This window comes from Leuciscus leuciscus, assembly GCF_965113295.1.
Source record: "Leuciscus leuciscus genome assembly, chromosome: 19".
NCBI lineage: Eukaryota > Metazoa > Chordata > Actinopteri > Cypriniformes > Leuciscidae > Leuciscus > Leuciscus leuciscus.
In genome coordinates, this window is record NC_138743.1 from 5,946,743 (window position 1) to 5,963,601 (window position 16,859).

The 16,859-nt window shown below is 36.9% G+C and overlaps 1 protein-coding gene across 5 annotated transcripts in view; it reads left to right on the plus strand.

Annotated features, from left to right (window-relative positions):
- tfap2d (transcription factor AP-2 delta (activating enhancer binding protein 2 delta)) overlaps window positions 1-16,859 on the plus strand; it is a 100,583-nt gene that overhangs the window by 47,057 nt on the left and 36,667 nt on the right. For all 5 annotated transcript variants that reach the window (XM_082148079.1, XM_082148080.1, XM_082148081.1 and 2 more), the window contains 2 exons: window positions 5,135-5,189; window positions 6,206-6,334. The gene's annotated coding sequence lies outside the window, so the exon portion shown is untranslated. The remainder of the gene's footprint in view (window positions 1-5,134; window positions 5,190-6,205; window positions 6,335-16,859) is intronic.

Below are 16,859 nucleotides of genomic sequence, written 5' to 3' on the forward strand. Positions count from 1 at the left end.
GAATATCTATCTTTCTGTCTATCTATCTGTCTGTCTATCTATCTATCTGTCTGTCTGAATATCTATCTTTCTGTCTATCTGTCTAATGTCTATCTATCTATCTGTCTGTCTGAATATCTATCTATCTATCTGTCTGTCTGAATATCTATCTATCTATCTATCTATCTATCTATCTATATCTATCTGTCTGTCTGTCTGTCTGCAATATGAGCCCTATAAATCTTCAAATATTAAGGCTTTTAATCTTTCAAACAAGGCTTTGTCAAGTCACCATTTCGACAAATTTAGCTTTTCTATAAAAAACAAAACATTTACATTCACTTATACTTCATATTTAATTTCAATTACCAATTATGCATCCTGTTTGCTTTACCTAATTACCTAAATTCTCTCCCTGTTCTCAGTTTAAATCTGAATGGCGCACACTGATTGATTCCACTCTCTTTATTTCCTTTGACTTGCTTTAGAAAAATAATAATTTTATGTGTGAATGAATTGCTTGGAATTATATATATACAGTATATATATATATTTTTACATATTTGATGTCTGACCCAAAAGCAGCTCATGGTGGCATAAAGATTCTCTCAATACCATGAATAAGACTTTTTGCAGTACGCCAGGCTTGTTTGTGGGCAAGTTACAGAGAGTAGCAGTCACTTACAGTAGTTTGGCTGTGGAAAAGCGATATGTGGCGACAGAGATGAAGGTGACGAGAGAGAGCGAATGCAGGAAACCCTGAGACAATGTTAGCATGTGAATGCACTGCTGTAACAGACATAAAGACACTGTGTCTGTGTGCATAAGTTATTTTGATATATTGAGGTTGGAGATAGAGAAAGAGCGTTTGACACAGAGGTCACCTTCATCTCATCTGGGGAAATCGTCTTCACAGGGATCCTCTGCAGCAAGGGATTGTGGGTGTTGTGGCCATCCAGAATACTGAATGTAGCAGCACAAACCTTGAAACGCTCCTCGAGGAAAGTCTTATTGCTCAGAGGTTGCTTTTTCACATCTCAGAAAACTTCAAGTTAAAGTTTCATTTTAAGGATCAACTTTGTCCAAAGATGTTTCTCCTACCAGTCTCAAATTGTTGAAATACAGAAACAGTACATGATACAAAAATTAAACTGGAAAATCGTGTGTCTATAGAATTGCAGAGAAATATCGGAGACCACACTGATCTTACATGCAACTCCTCTAGAGTTTTAAAAGAGTTTACCTTTGAAAGTTTAGATATCTATAGATATCCGGACTAGTTACAGCTTTGTGTGCTCGTCTTCTCCTAATCAGGGCCCAAAGTAGATAAATGTGAAGTCTGCTTTTTAAAACAAACTAAAGAAGAATTGGTAGGAGGTTATTATTCGTGTGTCTTAAGATCAAATCTGATATGAGTCTTGTGACAACAACCCGATCACTTTATTTAGTGTTCATGTAAACCCACGATCTGATTCATCAATCTAATCGATTTCATTCCGATTTAAACAAAATGTGTCTATGTAAACGTAGCTAATGTCTTCTAAACCCTGATATCAAAGCTCAATATGAGCTCAAACATTTCTCATCAAGTTAAATGGCACAAGATTTTCCATTTTATGTTTTATAGCTGGATAACTTACTGTATTTCAGCAATTACAGTCTGTTGAGAAACACCTGACAAGCAGGAGATTTCAATTTCAAGTCTTAATTTGCTCTACATAAAGTCTTATTGCTGTCGAGGAGCAACAAGTGAGACATTAAAGAGATCTCATGTGTGGTTTGTCTTTCCTGTGGACACACACACACACACACACGCTCTGTCTTAAGGTGTGTGTTTGTGTTCGCACTGTGTGCTGTTTAGATAGATCGGTGTGTTTTATAAGCTTGGAATATAAACACAGATCTTGTGGTTTGTTTTTATTTGCGAGAACGACGGATGATGAAATGATATCATAAAAGTGCCGGTGTGTGTGTGTGTTAGAGCGTGTGTGAGGCAACGATCAGAGCTGGAATGGCTGTTTGTATTAATATTCCCTCAGGTGTGAAAGAGAAGAGATAAAATCAGATGTGGCTCTGATGTTACGCCTCCTGATAAACTGATATAATTAAAAATAAATATAAACCTTCTATTTCCCTCCGTGCCGCAGGCCATGGAAGTGTGAGGTAGATTTCCTTTGAATGCAGGGATGGTAATTTCTCTAAAATCATCAAATCTGACAACAAAGAAATGAAGATCTCCAGCGCTGCGCACACGGGTTTCTCTCTTTCTCTCTTTCACAGTTACTTTTCTCTCTCACACACGCACTCAAACATTCACAGAAGCCTTGAAACGCTTCCAAATTGGACTATAAAATCACAGCTCTTAAAATGAAGGTCAGAAATTAGAAATTTTTGAGAAACTCCCCCCCCACCCCAAAAGCCTCATGTCTTTCCAAACCTGTTTGACTTTCTTTCTTCATGCATAACGCAAAACTAGAAATTTTGTAGAATGGAACCAAACAACATTGACTTTCACTGTATGGACAAAAAACACTGAGGCATATAAAAAAAAATCTGGTATGTACCACAGAAGGAAGAGAGTCATACAATGTTAGAATGAAATGAATGGGGATATTTTCATATTTTTGTGAAAACGATCATGCAATTTTTTTTCCAGGATTTTTTCAAGCATTTATTTGAAATAGAAATCTTTATTACCATTACTTTTGATCAGTTAAATGCATCCTCGCTGAATAAAAAATTAATTTAAAAACAAACAAACAGCGTACTGACATGAAACTTTTGAATGGAAGTGTAAAATATGAGATTTTTCTAACATTTACTTCATAATATTCTAGGTTTCTACATTATTATATTAAAATATGCTCTCGTAAGCACTATTCAGATTGTGCTTGCTTGTTAGGATGAGGTCTGTAAAATCAGCATGTCATCCCTGTTTCTTTGTTATCATGGTCAACCAATGGTTTCAGGAGTGACTCCATACAGGAATGATAATTTAGGGACATAGGCCTGCAGTATATTTAAATTCCCAAATGCTCATTACCTGCAAAAATGTCAGATAGCAGCCCTATGGCGTTTAGTAGTGGTCAAAAAAGATGTTTGGGCCAATTCCTCCATGTTAACACAGAGATGGGGATTCAGGCAAAAATTCTATTACTGTTCCCTGCTGAATTACCTACCAAACAGATAATTCAGCTGGGAATTTTATCCCGGCTGGTGGAGAAAAACATCGACTGATTCCCATTAGAATGGCAGAAACTCAGATTATTATCTATAAATGCTAAAATTACATCATGTGCCTGTGTAAAACAATTACTGTCTGTGTTAACATGGCAAAAATATCAACTCTAAATTTCGCTAATTGCCATCCAAATGTAAAAGTTAAAATTAACCTGAAAAATCATGCACTCTTTCAAAGGTTCCAAAGTTGTTGGGATATTTTTTTTTTTTTTTTTTTTTGCGATGCCATAGAAGAACCATTTTTGGTTCCCCAGAGAACATTTCAGTGAACCGTTCTTAGTGTGAAGAACATTTGAATAATCTGAAGAACCCTTTTCTATAAAGAACCTCGTGTGGAATGGAAAGATTGCGTGGATGACGTTAAAGATTCTTAATGGAATCATTAATGCCAGTAAAGAACCTTTATTTTTAAGAATGTGAGGTGCAAATATCGGCCCTAAGAATTCAATATAATTTAAGATAATGTTATACATTTTTGACCTAGATCAAATTTTCTGATCCAAAATTCCACAACAAATTGGTTCTGGTTCAAATGCATTTCAGCTGCTCATTGACATGCGGTCTCATTTAAAGCTCCACTCGTTCTCGCTCAGGCCGATCATGTGAGCTCGCTGTCCGTCAAAGGCATCTCTGAGTTAATCACCCACTCCGTGCTGGTTTCTTCTTTTTTTCCTCTCTCTTCTCTCGCTTTCTCTTCCTTCTCTGTTTTTTTTTTCAGCTTCCCTTTAGAGAAAGTTTCAAGAAGTTTCTATAAATTAATAAAGATCTGGTGCTGTATGAAGCCGATCTGGCTTTGAACGGGAGCGTATTGATCTCACAGGTGAAGCAGGGATCAGCACTTCAAACGGAATGCGTTGTTCCAGAGGAGAGTTTGGAATGGCAGGCGCACTCCCGAATCAAAGCCACAGGAACCGACCAAACCCACACAAGGGGTCATACGCCAGAGACAATGGCCACATGTTGTATTTCACCTGTTATGGCAAAAAGAAAAACTCAGCTGTTAGGGAAGAGTCGATCGGCTGGAGTGGCATAAATGAGAGAGATTTTGTTGCCGATATTTAGTTCTGCTCCGTTCATTTGATTGGACAAACGGATTTCCAAGAGTGCAGAGAAAGGATAACTTTTTTACTTTTTGGACCTTTTTCTTTGGCGAAAACAAATATAAACTACATTTCTAGCCTTGCACTTTTACAACTAAAGGTTCTTTATGGACATCAATGGTTTCATGAAGAACCTTTAACTTCCATGGAGCCTTTGCATTCTATAAATGTTCTTTATAGTGGAAAGGGGTTCTTTCAATTTTTTGTAGGAACTCTTATGCATTTATTTGATACAGTAATGTTGTGAAATATTATTGATTTAAAATAATATTTATCATTTGATTATATAAAAAAAAAAAAGGCAATTACATTACTCCAGTCTTCAGTGTCTCATGATCCGTCATAAATCATTCTTGTATGCTTATTTGCTACTCAAGAAATATTTCCGTTTAAGAATCTTCCCATTCCTCAAAATGTTGTTTATAGTGGACAAAATGTCCTTCACATTAACAACAAAAATGGTTCTTTTTAAGAACTATTCACTGAAATGATCTTTGAGGAACAACATTTTTTCTTAATTCTTAAGAGTGTATCATGTCAAAAATGTCAATATTAACATTTAACTATGTGATGTGATATTACTTAATGCTCTTTGTCTGTGTGTGGGTTATTAGTGTATTAGCCGGTTCGTCTCTGAGCCATGTAAGATGATGATTCTAATTAAAAGCGTAATGTAGGAGAGTTTCCTCTGTTTGACTTCAGCTACAGGGAACAAATCCTGCTGTTAATCCAACCCGAGCTCACTGCCAGCGGCCTCACAGGGGTGTGTGTGTGTGTGTGTGTGTGTGTGTGTGTGTGTGTGTGTGTCTCTACAGAACTGAAAGAGAGGACAGTGACAGCATACACCTGATCCACCTGCTCTGTCACATGGTAAGGAGATGCCTATGTACCGTCTGATCTATATTGCATGCAAAAATGGCAAGCGCTTTCACAATCACAAGCTTTAATCTGATTGGCTCAGGGTGTCAGGGTGTGCATGTTTAAATCAGTCCGTCTGGAAAAGTATTTGCGAGTTCCCAGGTTGCTAAAACGAGCCTTCTGAGGAAGACCTACTTGCTGGATTTGCCAAAGTTTGCGGGATTCACGACATCAAATCTTTGAAAGTTTCATTGGAGGCCCCCGTTCAGACAGGCAGCAACAAATCTGATTCTTTGATTTTAGTTTAGTTGGTTGTAGCTTGGAGAGCGATACACCACATGAAATCTGACCAGATCCGAACCACAACCACGTTTTGGGATATCTATAACATCCAAGTGCACAATATTCTTTTGATTCTGAACAAGTGATCTGACAAGATCTGAACCCATTGCACAATTTGATTCTTTTTTTAATAACACTGAATAGTTCTATAATTTTGTTTTGATATTTTACAGACAAAAATACTAAACAAAAACAATTGGTCATTTGTGACATTTTAAGTACATTAAAAATGTTTTAAAAAACGTACTGACCCCAAACTTTTAAACGGTATAAGGAGTAAAATATTAAATATAGGAGCAAAAACATTTGGCATATTTGTTTATATATGATTATATTAAAATATGCTTTTGCACTGTTACTGCATGTATGATATTTGATTAGGCCTGTTCAAATGATGTTGTTTCTATGTGTGATTAGTCATCAAAAATGCAGATAAAACACTCACACACTGGAACAGAAATGCTCTAAATGTCTGTGTTTTAAAACTGCCACCAAACAACTCGCTCACACACACACACACACACACACACACACACACTCACACAGAGACACCTGGCAGTAAGCAACATGTTCCTCTACTGCTCTTGTGTGTGTGTGTGCGCTCGCTCAGATCTCGCTGTTCAGGTAACTGTTGTTTTGCTGCATACGCATGTTTACTCGTTTTTCTCTCCCTCCTCCTGTGGCAGGCCTGTCATCCCTCGCTCCGTGTTAAAAGCGCTCTGAGAGGCAGCTAATGCCGTTCAACAACACGCCTGAGCTTTGAAGAGCTGCGCCAGACACACACTCGCGGCCCGGGTTACATCCTCGCTGCCACGGTTAGTCTCACACACACACACACAGCGCTGTTCTCCAATTACTGCTTCCTCCATTGTTTCTTGTTGATCGGACAGGCCTTGATGGTGTGTCATGGATAGATTGTGTGTGTGTGTGTGTGTGTGTGTGTGTGTGTGTGTGTGTGTGTGTGTGTGTGTGTGTGTGTGTGTGCGCGCATTTCTTCTGAGTTTGTGCTGACAGACAGCCAATTTATGCAGCAGTTACCCAGCATGCATAGGTGGATTAATCAGTATTCTCATTTGCATAACTCAGCGCTGGAGGCGGGGCTTTGCGTAGCATCGTGCTCGTGGGTTGGCTGGGTGGATCTGGGGGGGTCTGATTTGATTGGTTGATCTCGCTGTCAGTATTTGTGTTGCCCTGCAGGTCCCCCCTCCCTCATAGTAGTGTGCAAACCGCACACACACACACACACACACACACACAGACGGAATAGGCCTCCTGTCAGAGGCTCGTTTGGAATTCCCTTTAAAGCCGGACGGAGCGTCTGTACCTGTCAGGATGCCTGAGAAGAGATCTCTGTGACTGACTCATACACACACACACACACACACGCGCGCGCAGAGCTGTACCTCACCCACCCTCCAGACAAATGCCTTCATCTAACACTTCAGAGAGAACCGGCCAGCCAGAGGAGAGGAGAGGAGTGGAGAGGAGGAAGCACAAATCTTTAAGTCTAGAACGAGTCCGACATTGTTGACCCTTTAAATGAGTGTGTGAATCAGTGATTTGTCCTGAAATAAGAGCTGTGGAAGTGAGCAGTAGCTGGAGATTTACAGTTCTTAGTTGTGTTTTGTTCAAGCATTCATTTTGTTACTAATAAAAATGAGTCAAATATTGACATACGCTAATGTTTAAATGTTTGTGGTCAGTAAGATTTTAATACTTTTATTCAGCTTGGATGCATTAAATTGATACAAAGTGACAGTAAAGACATTTATAATGTTGGAAAATATTTCTGTTTCAAATAAATGCTGTCCTTTTAAACTTTCTGTTCATCAAAGAATCCTGAAAAAAAGTCACTGTTTTCAACATTCATAATAATAATAAATGTTTCTTTTTCACAAAATTACCTCTTTTTTTTTTTTTTTACTGTATTTTTGATCTAATAAATACAGCCTTGGTGAGCATTAATGACTTCTTTCAAAAACATTTTAAAAAATCGTACTGACCCCAAACTTTTGAACAGTAGTGTACAGTAGAAGTTTAGAGCTACCGTATAAAATTAATATGGATTGTAGATCAGATTGTTCATAGCTCAGGATATTGAATTCAGTCCTTCTATAGTTATGTTTTTGTTCAGGGTCGACTTTGTCTCAGAGGTTTCTTTCAAAATTAATTGGCATTTGAATGATATAAATAATTGACAAATTAGACAATTGTTGACATACAACTGAATGTGAATGTTTCAGATTATTTGGTATTGGAAGAATCTGAGAAGTTCTTAGTTATTTTTTGTTGAAGTTTCAACTTCTCATAAAATTCATTATAGAAATAGAAATGAGCATAAATTAGACAATTGTTGATGTACTGAAAATATATAAAGAGGTATAAAATCACTGTGGATAGCAGAATTTGATGATAAATATTTGAGTTCATATTGAGATTTGGTTGCAGACTTTTCCAGATAAAATTTTGAAGCTCAGAGGTTGCTCTTTAATATCTATGACTCAGTGGGTTTATGTTTCATTTCAGTTATGTTTCAGTATCAATTTTATAGTAATCTTTCTCATAATATTCCTAAAAAATGATGAATAAAATTTCATAAAATTAATTTTAATTGAATAGCTCAGCTCATTTGATCTTATGAGAGTGCAAGGAGAAATGTTTGAGTTCATAATGAAATGTCAAACATTAATATCTTGAAGCAGAGTTTGAGACATTTTTGAGATCTGAGATTGCTCTGTACATTTTCATCGCTCTCCATTAAATATTACCGTCGAAGAGCAACAACTGAGACATGAAGATCTATATGTATGAAGATAAAGATGAAGATCTTGTGTGGAAAGTCTTTCTAATATTTCAATAAACCCAGTGAAAGCTTTAAAATCAGGTGTTGTATAGGTTTGTTGTGCAGATTCACAATTGCTGCTGTGGTAGGCATCACTGCAGTAGGGCAACAGAACAAAGACAGATGCACTGTGGGATACCAAAACACTTCACACACACACACACACACACACACACACACACTGTGCCCAAATAAACACAGAACGTGTGCATCTCTGCACCAAAGGGAATGTTTTTCTTCTCTGTGTGCTTGTATTTGTGCCATTAAATGTGTATTTCAGTAAAGGGCCGGTCACAGCACATTTCGTTCCGTTGACTTCCATTCATACGCGTTCCACAGTTCAAGTCCAGTGAACTCTGACCTGCGAAGTCATATCACGTGACCAATAGAAGATTGATACGCCACAGCGTGATCTTTAATCTGAATTAAAAGAACCCGTGTGTGTCTATTTTAAACTTTAAATCTGAAGGATTGCAGCGTTGCAGTAGATTGCATATTTTATTTTTATTTATTATTATTATCTTTTGAATTGTGTTTAAAAAAAAAGACTTTGACGTCATTTTGTGAATGCTTTTTACGATTTTTGCATGTTTAAAGTCTAGTGTGACTGTGGCTTAACTCTGAAAGTAGAACTAGATGAGGAAACTGTTAGTGGTGTTTGCATGCAATGATGCTAGTGTTGATGGGTGGTTGTTCTCTGGCCCGAGTATAAAGAGTCCAGCATCAAGTCTTGGTGATATTCCATGCAATTTGTTCTGGCATTTTATCACCCACCTGGAAAAAATAGTGCCTCTGATCGTACCTTAGCAAACTGAGACAATCATCGTAACACATACAGCAAACACAAACTTTTCAATAAATCAGTGTAGCTTGCGAAACACTTCACCATCTCCATGTGAGATTCTTACAGGTTTCGGCTGTTACAAACACTCGGGAAAACACACTGATTGAGTTTGCAGGTGTTTGGATTGAATTTGAAGGTGTTATTGCAAACAGAGATTTGAATTTACATCCAGAGCAGAAAATAGGAAATGAGACCAATAACCTTGACTGGCATTTACTCCTGTGTGTGTGTGTGCGTGTTTTATATGCATGAGGATTCTTTCATTTGTGTTTTATTTGCGCTCTTCGGTTGGGGAGATAAAGCTATTAATATATATGGCGATGAGAGGAGAGAGGCTGTGGCATATGCCTGCGAGCAAGAATATTAAAACTAAGAGAACTATAGTGATATCCAGCCCAGGAGCACACATACACACACACACACACACACACACACACACACACACACATGATTCATTTAGGAGACACGAACAATCTGGTGCCGGTTATTGTCGTGTGTAATCGATTTGCTCGGCCTTCTTAGATCTTAGGTCTTAGTTTTCCATAGGTCTCACATGATGCTCTCTCTCTCTCTCTCTCTCTCTCTCTCTCTCTCTCTCTCTCTCTCTCTCTCTCTCTCTCTCTCTCTCTCTCTCTACCAAGATAAAAGTAGCTTTATTGATATGGTTTAAAAAAAAACTGTACATTGGCAAAGAACTATAACATTATAATACATAAACAAAATACATATAATAAATACATAAACATTTAAATGCATTTTATGCCTGTTGCTTATATATATATATATATACCCGTATATATGTATATATGTGTGTGTGTATGTATGTGTGTGTGTGTGTGTGTGTGTGTGTGTGTGTGTAATACATGTACATGTAAATGTTTATTAAGTCAATGTATATTTTTATGATAATATTATTAATAATTAAAAAAATAGATCTAAACATTTATTGTAATTGTGCTAATTGCACAATGTAAATGTATCATTTTTATTATAAAAAAATATAATATTATGTGTAATAATTATAACAGGGCATTTAAAAAAATTTTTTTAGAACTTAATGACACAATGCCACAGGCATAACATTTATAAATAGTGAAACACACTGCATTTAATAACAATAAAAGTAATTTAAAAGACTCGAAGAACTTCTGTCTTTATCGCTCTTGTTTGCTCATTGCGTTAAACAATCATTGAAATGTGTGTTTTTGAATGGCTGTGTGTATTATTTTGATCTGAATGATTGGGGTAAATGCTGCTGTTAACAATCATAACTCACACTCACTAAAGTATGAATGTGTGTGTGTGTGTGTGTATGTGTGTGTGTGTGTTGTGAGGAGAGCATGTGGTGCTATAGAGGGATTAGTGTTTTAATGAGGGGGTGTGGCCAGGGTGGGCGGGGTCAGCCACTGCCTCAGGCTAAGAGCAGAGGGTCACACACACACACACACACTGGGATGGACACACTCAGGGGGCCTCAATTAGGGGATGGAGGATAATTCCCCCCACCTGATACCTGCTGTCGTCCTGCACTGTCCCTTTCTGCCCTCCTGCCTTTTCGCTTTCTTTTACCATCTTACTTTACCCCTCTTTACCCTTTTGCTGTCTGTCTCTCTTTCTGGTTTTTGTTTTGTTTTGTTTTTTGAGAAGTAGTATTATTGACATGGTAAAAAATGTGTAACATTAAATAAAGCATTAGAAACATTCTCTCTCTCTCTCTCTCTCTCTCTCTCTCTCTCTCTCTCTCTATATATATATATATCCTATATATATATATATACAGTATATATGAAGAGTTCAGATGCGAAAGCCTCTAAGTGCCATCTGAAATTTTCTTCTAGAATGATCATTTTGATAAAGCTTGTATATTTAAGTTAAGTAATTTCACTTAAATGACAATTAATAGGTAATTTGCATTGCCATTTAAGTAAAATTATTGAACTTAAATATACGAGCTTGATAAAAATTATCATTCTAGAAGAAAATTTCAGATGGCACTTAGAGGCTTTTGCATCTGAACTCTTCATATATATATAGTAGTCAACATTTAAAGTGATTCAAAAAAAGTGAATCAAACATGTCCTAAGACAAGAACGGGTATTGTTCAAAATTCATGTATAAATTTTATTTAAAAGGTTTTGATCCACTAAAAATCTTGACTACTGTATATACACACAATCCCATTCAGACGTGTTTAAGTGTGAATAAATTACTTATTGTGGCCACCAAAAATCAGATGGTGTTTTGGTGATTTTTAGTGAAATTATAAAGTCAAGCTCACACAGGTGTCCTACAAGAGTAACCACAGGTGTAGTTCATCATATAAACTATCAACATGTTGATAATTGCTGTGAATATGAATATTACAGATTACTGTAAGAATGAATTAGGACGGATAGGTGAACTTTCATGTAGTAACATGCGGCTTTACACACGATGTGTGTGTATTATTTACATTCTTTTTAATTTAATATCACATTTATTAATTACACTGAAAAATGTCTATAAACCTGTGTGTGTGTGTGTGTGTGTGTGTGTGTGTGTGTGTGTGTGTGTGTGTGTGTGTGTGTGTGTGTGTGTGTGTGTGTGTGTGTGTGTGTGTGTGTGTGTGTGTGTGTGTGTGTGTGTGTGTGTGTGTGTGTGTGTGTGTGTGTGTGTGTGTGTGTGTGTGTATGCGTTTCCTCATTTGCATGTCTGTTATCTCAGGTTTCTTTGAATTGTTTCTGTCCCTCTGGAGTTTGTGTTTGAAACCCTCCCAGATTCAGTTTCTCTCCTTCCTTTATTCTCTGTAACTCTCTCTCTTTCTCTCCCTCCTCCATCTTTTCTGGCCTCTCTCTCTCTCTCTCTCTCTCCTCCCGCTTTGCACCTGTTTCCCGCTCTGAACAGCTGCTAATTGGGTGAATCTAATTAGTGATTACCCATAAACCTCAGCGGTGTTTGATAGGTTTGTTCTCCGACCCGTAAAATAATCCATCACTGATATATGTGTGTGTTTGTTTGTGAGTACCCGTCCCCGTATCTGCGTAATAAACTGCCATAGGAGAAATTATTTTAATCTCAAAACATTACATACCAATTAGTATAACAAACCTGTCTCCCAAAATACATCACAGAATTGTGATCGTTCTGATTTTCTAATAGGGCCCTTTAAAGTTCAGAGGTCACCGAGGGGAAATGCTGTGTGACCTTCACATGACCCTCATTCCAAACATTCCAAACTCCTGTAGATTCCAAAGTCATTTAAAGTCAATTAGTCATACAAATAGAGACGTTTTACAATAAAGGTTTATATAAAAATATAATATTTATATATAAGTAAAAAATTAAATAAAATAAAATAAAAGTATTTTATATATATATTTATACAATTTATACTTTTTTTGGTCAACAGTTTTATTATTACATATAGATACAGTATATATGGCAAAAATATATTTTATATTTGTCTTTCAATATTGAAGTGATAAAAATAATGATTTTCTTTTATAATCTATATAATTTATCATTTTTGTCATATATATAATTTATGACAAATTTTTTTTTTTATATATTTTGTATATATCTTTTCATTTTATTTTTTTTACATTTTTTTTTTAAGGTTTCTATTTTTGTGTCCTTTCAAAAGTCAGAGGGGTTCAATTTTATTTGTATTTTTTTTTATATCTTCTTTTGTGTTTCACAGAAGAAAGTCATACAGGTTTGGAACAACATGAGGGCAAGTAAATGATGTCAGAATGTATTTCTAAATTCTTAAAACCCCTTTAAATTCTACACAAGAAAACATTATTTTATACCCCATTGCTGCACTGTGTGCCACAGCATCAGTCCGTAGACATGATCACACTCATGTTCTTTAATCAGTCTGATTGTAATATGATTAAACCTGCGGTTTTAGAGACGCTCCGGCTTGTGATTTCTGTGGAGAGATGGGACAGATAAAACAGGGACTATTAATCCTGAATGCCCCAAATGAGAACGAGCAAGAGTTTTAAAACTCGTTTTGCTACAGGAAGCTGTCACAGACATTTACTTTCGTGCCGTTTGCTGCAACAACTTTCTTCCATAAGCCCCCGTGACCCCAGAGACAAACTCACTACGCCTCCATACCCTAAATAACTACAGATTAAAATTTTACACACTCTCTCTCGCTCTCATGTTCTGACAAAGAGCAGTGTTGGCCTGTCATCTCCGATCTCATCTGCTGAGGAGACATCGCTGTGCCATCTCCTCTCAGTAAACACAAACACACTCAGACACGCGCTCGCACAAACCTTCATTATTCTGTACACATGCATCATGCTGAACACACGGAGAATCTCAAAGAACAGTTTAATAAAACCAGAAAAATTAGATACACGAGTATAAAAGTCTTTATAAAGGTATAAAAGTTTCAGTCTTTCCACTTCAAAATATCATGTTTAATTCAAATCCTACACCGGTTTTAATCTGTAACATATATTAATTCTATATTGATGCACCATGCTTCTATGTTGCATGGCAATTATAAACATATTAATAATGCATTTAACTGTTTATTCAACAATGTACACGATAAGTACATTTGCATTAAAAACTTTTAAAGATAAGTTAATACACCTAATATAAAGCATCCAAAAGAATGCTTTACTTTGTGCTTGACTAAGTGCTTTATGCATTGCCTCCTGTAGAATATTATTTTAGTTTATCATATTCAATATCATGCCTAAAGTTTGAAGGTCATTTAGGTTTGTTTTGCCTACAAATCGATTTGTTCTTATAGTCTTTTGCTGACCGCTGTCATTGTCTATTCTAATGCAGATGTATGGATTTATAGATGAGGAGAGATCTTTATGTTTAATTTATCACTTCTCTCTTCCTCCTGCTCTCTTCTCAATGTCAGTATTTTTTTGTAATCATAAAGATGAAAGCACTGATGATTTTTGCCCTTAAGTATAAACAGAACTGGCTGACGACATCAATATCCACAAATCTAAACAAACAGGAGGAGCAGGAAGCTTCACAAAAGTGCCTCTTCAGCATGTGTGTGTGTGTGTGTGTGTGTGTGTGTGTGTGTGTGTGTGTGTGTGTGTGTGTGTGTGTGTGTGTGTGTGTGTGTGTGTGTGTGTGTGTGTGTGTGTGTGTGTGTGTGTGTGTGTGTGTGTGTGTGTGTGTGTGTGTGTGTGTGTGTGTGTGTGTGTGCGATGCATGAAGTGTGTAACTGACCAATTAGCCTACAAATTTGAGCAAAATCAAGCTAGCGAGGCTTGAGCGGGATCTTGATCAATAAAATGTTTTTAAAGCCCCAAAATGTCACTTAAAGTGAAATGAGAGTTAAACTGATTTCAAATGGAAAGGGTTTCAGACACACATTATGAAGTCGACTCTGCTGGGACGCCTGTCGTGGAAATAAACACACGACCATAACAAACTCAATAAAACACGAGTACAAGAGAAACAAATAAACATAAAAGACAGGGAAAGTGTTTTAGGGTAAGGGACATAACCTAAAAACAACACAACTCTAAGTGTGTGTGTGTGTGTGTGCAGAAATGGATTGCTCTCTGCTAGTTTCAAGACGTCGTGATTTTTCCCTTTTTCAGCTCAATAACAATAAAACAGAGAAAGTCTTCAGATACATAAGTGCCTCACGCGGGAGGAACGGGCCATTCTCTTTATTTTTACTGTCGTTTGTCCATCACACATTTTTTTTTTCATGGTTTATTACTTCTTCTGTCAATGGCTTTAATTTTCCACTTCTCTGCCCTGACACACGGTGAAGGACCCACACTGGGCTTCACTATCACTGCCTGTCTGAAAATACACACATTCAGCTCATGCAACTGGGCATAAAATGTGAGTTTATGTGAGTTTGGCCTTACTTAGCTGTATAACATTGCCCCTAGAAGTGAACTCAATCTGACAAAACTGTCCTCAGAGGCAAAAGGTAAAGTTTTGCACTTTTGCATCTTTTCATAAAGGGTTATGCTTTGGTTAGGGTTATTATAACAGGGCTAGTTGTCACACGAGGAAGCTGTCACAGGGGCTATTTTGAGTCAAAAGTCAATAGTTCAAATCTTTGTTCTGTTAACAGTAGCCTAATTTAGTCTTTTTCATGCATATCGATAAATGCTAAAAACAGAAAAGTTAAAAGATTTTTTTTTTTTTTTTTTTTGGTGTGAATTCAGTTCCAAATTAAAATATTAATATTTCTGTACATAAATAACAAGTGAACACAATAAAACCACACTGGCATTCAGAAAAGAGTCAACTAGCTTTCAAAAGTTTGGGGTCACTAAGATTTGTTTCTGTTTTTGTATATAAGTCTCTTTATTTATTTATTTTTTCATTTATTTAATCACAAATACAGTAAAAACAGTAAGATTGTGAACTGTTATTTTAATTTAACTAATAGAACTCATTCTAATATGCTGATTTGCTGCTCAAGAAATACTTATTATTATTGTTATCAATGTTGAAAATAGTTGTGCTGCTTGATATTTTTGTGGGGGCCATGATATATTTATTTTCAGAAGTATTTGAAGAATAGAAGTTTCATATAGAAACATTATAAATCTTTAATGTACCTTTTGATCAATATAATGCACCCTTGCTGAAAAAAATCTTGCTTACCTTTTGCATGGTAGTTCTTTATAAATACTATAATATTTTATAATAATTTATGTTGGCCAAAATAATGGTTTGAAAATGTTCTTTGTTTTTCCTTTCATTTTTCTGTCTTCATTAATGTTTTTATGCTTCATAATTGTTTAATAGCATGTTAAATGTATCTTTAGCTAACCATATCACTATATGCAAGTGAAACTGCTTTTCGAACAAGAAAAAATGTAGGGTGGGACTTGATTTTGTCCATGGGGAATTGGTTGGATGGTTGTGGTTTGCTATTGGTCCGTCTCATGTGATTGACAATTTGTCCCGCCCTCGCGCCAGTGAACACGTCATCAGAGAAGAGAAGTCCCTGCAAGAGGGAGGGGAAGATATTTTGATTAAAGATTATGAGGGCACAAGAATTAAAAAAATGATGATGTGCATGGATAAATAATTCATAATAAATACTGCAAATCCATTTTTATTCCATGAAAAAAAAAAGTTGTCAATTTTGATTTAATTGTGACTTTAAGAGGTTCTGGCGTTGTCTGCCTTTAAAACAGTTATTGCGTTTAAAAGAGAGCGAGGTGAAGCGCGAGAGAAGTGAAATGCAGGGAGACAGGTGTTGGCAAAAGAGCAACCGAATGAAACATGAGGTGAGACAGACGGGCCGAGGAGAGGAGCAGGTAGAGAGACAGATATTCTCTCATTCCTATTCATTTAGAGCAGATCTGATGAACTCACACACGACCTCTGCGGCTGAACAGAGAGAGAGAGAGAGAGAAAGAAAAGACTCTCCTCCCGCTAAGTTGTCACATCGTATCGGCGCTGATGGGGGAGGAGGGGTCAGGGTTGGGGCGTCGCCTCAGGGCTCGTCGCCGAGCAACAAAAGACCACTCAGCTCGCGTTAGCCCTCGCGTTAGCCAATCAGGACTGACGGAACTCGGGCGCGGTCCGCTGCTAGCCTTCAAATGCTAAGTGCTTCATTAGCCACCTTTCATATCGCCGTCGCCCCCGGCAACACACTTTACACTCGCCATCCCTGGGAGCGCGGCGAAACTTCAGACCGCCG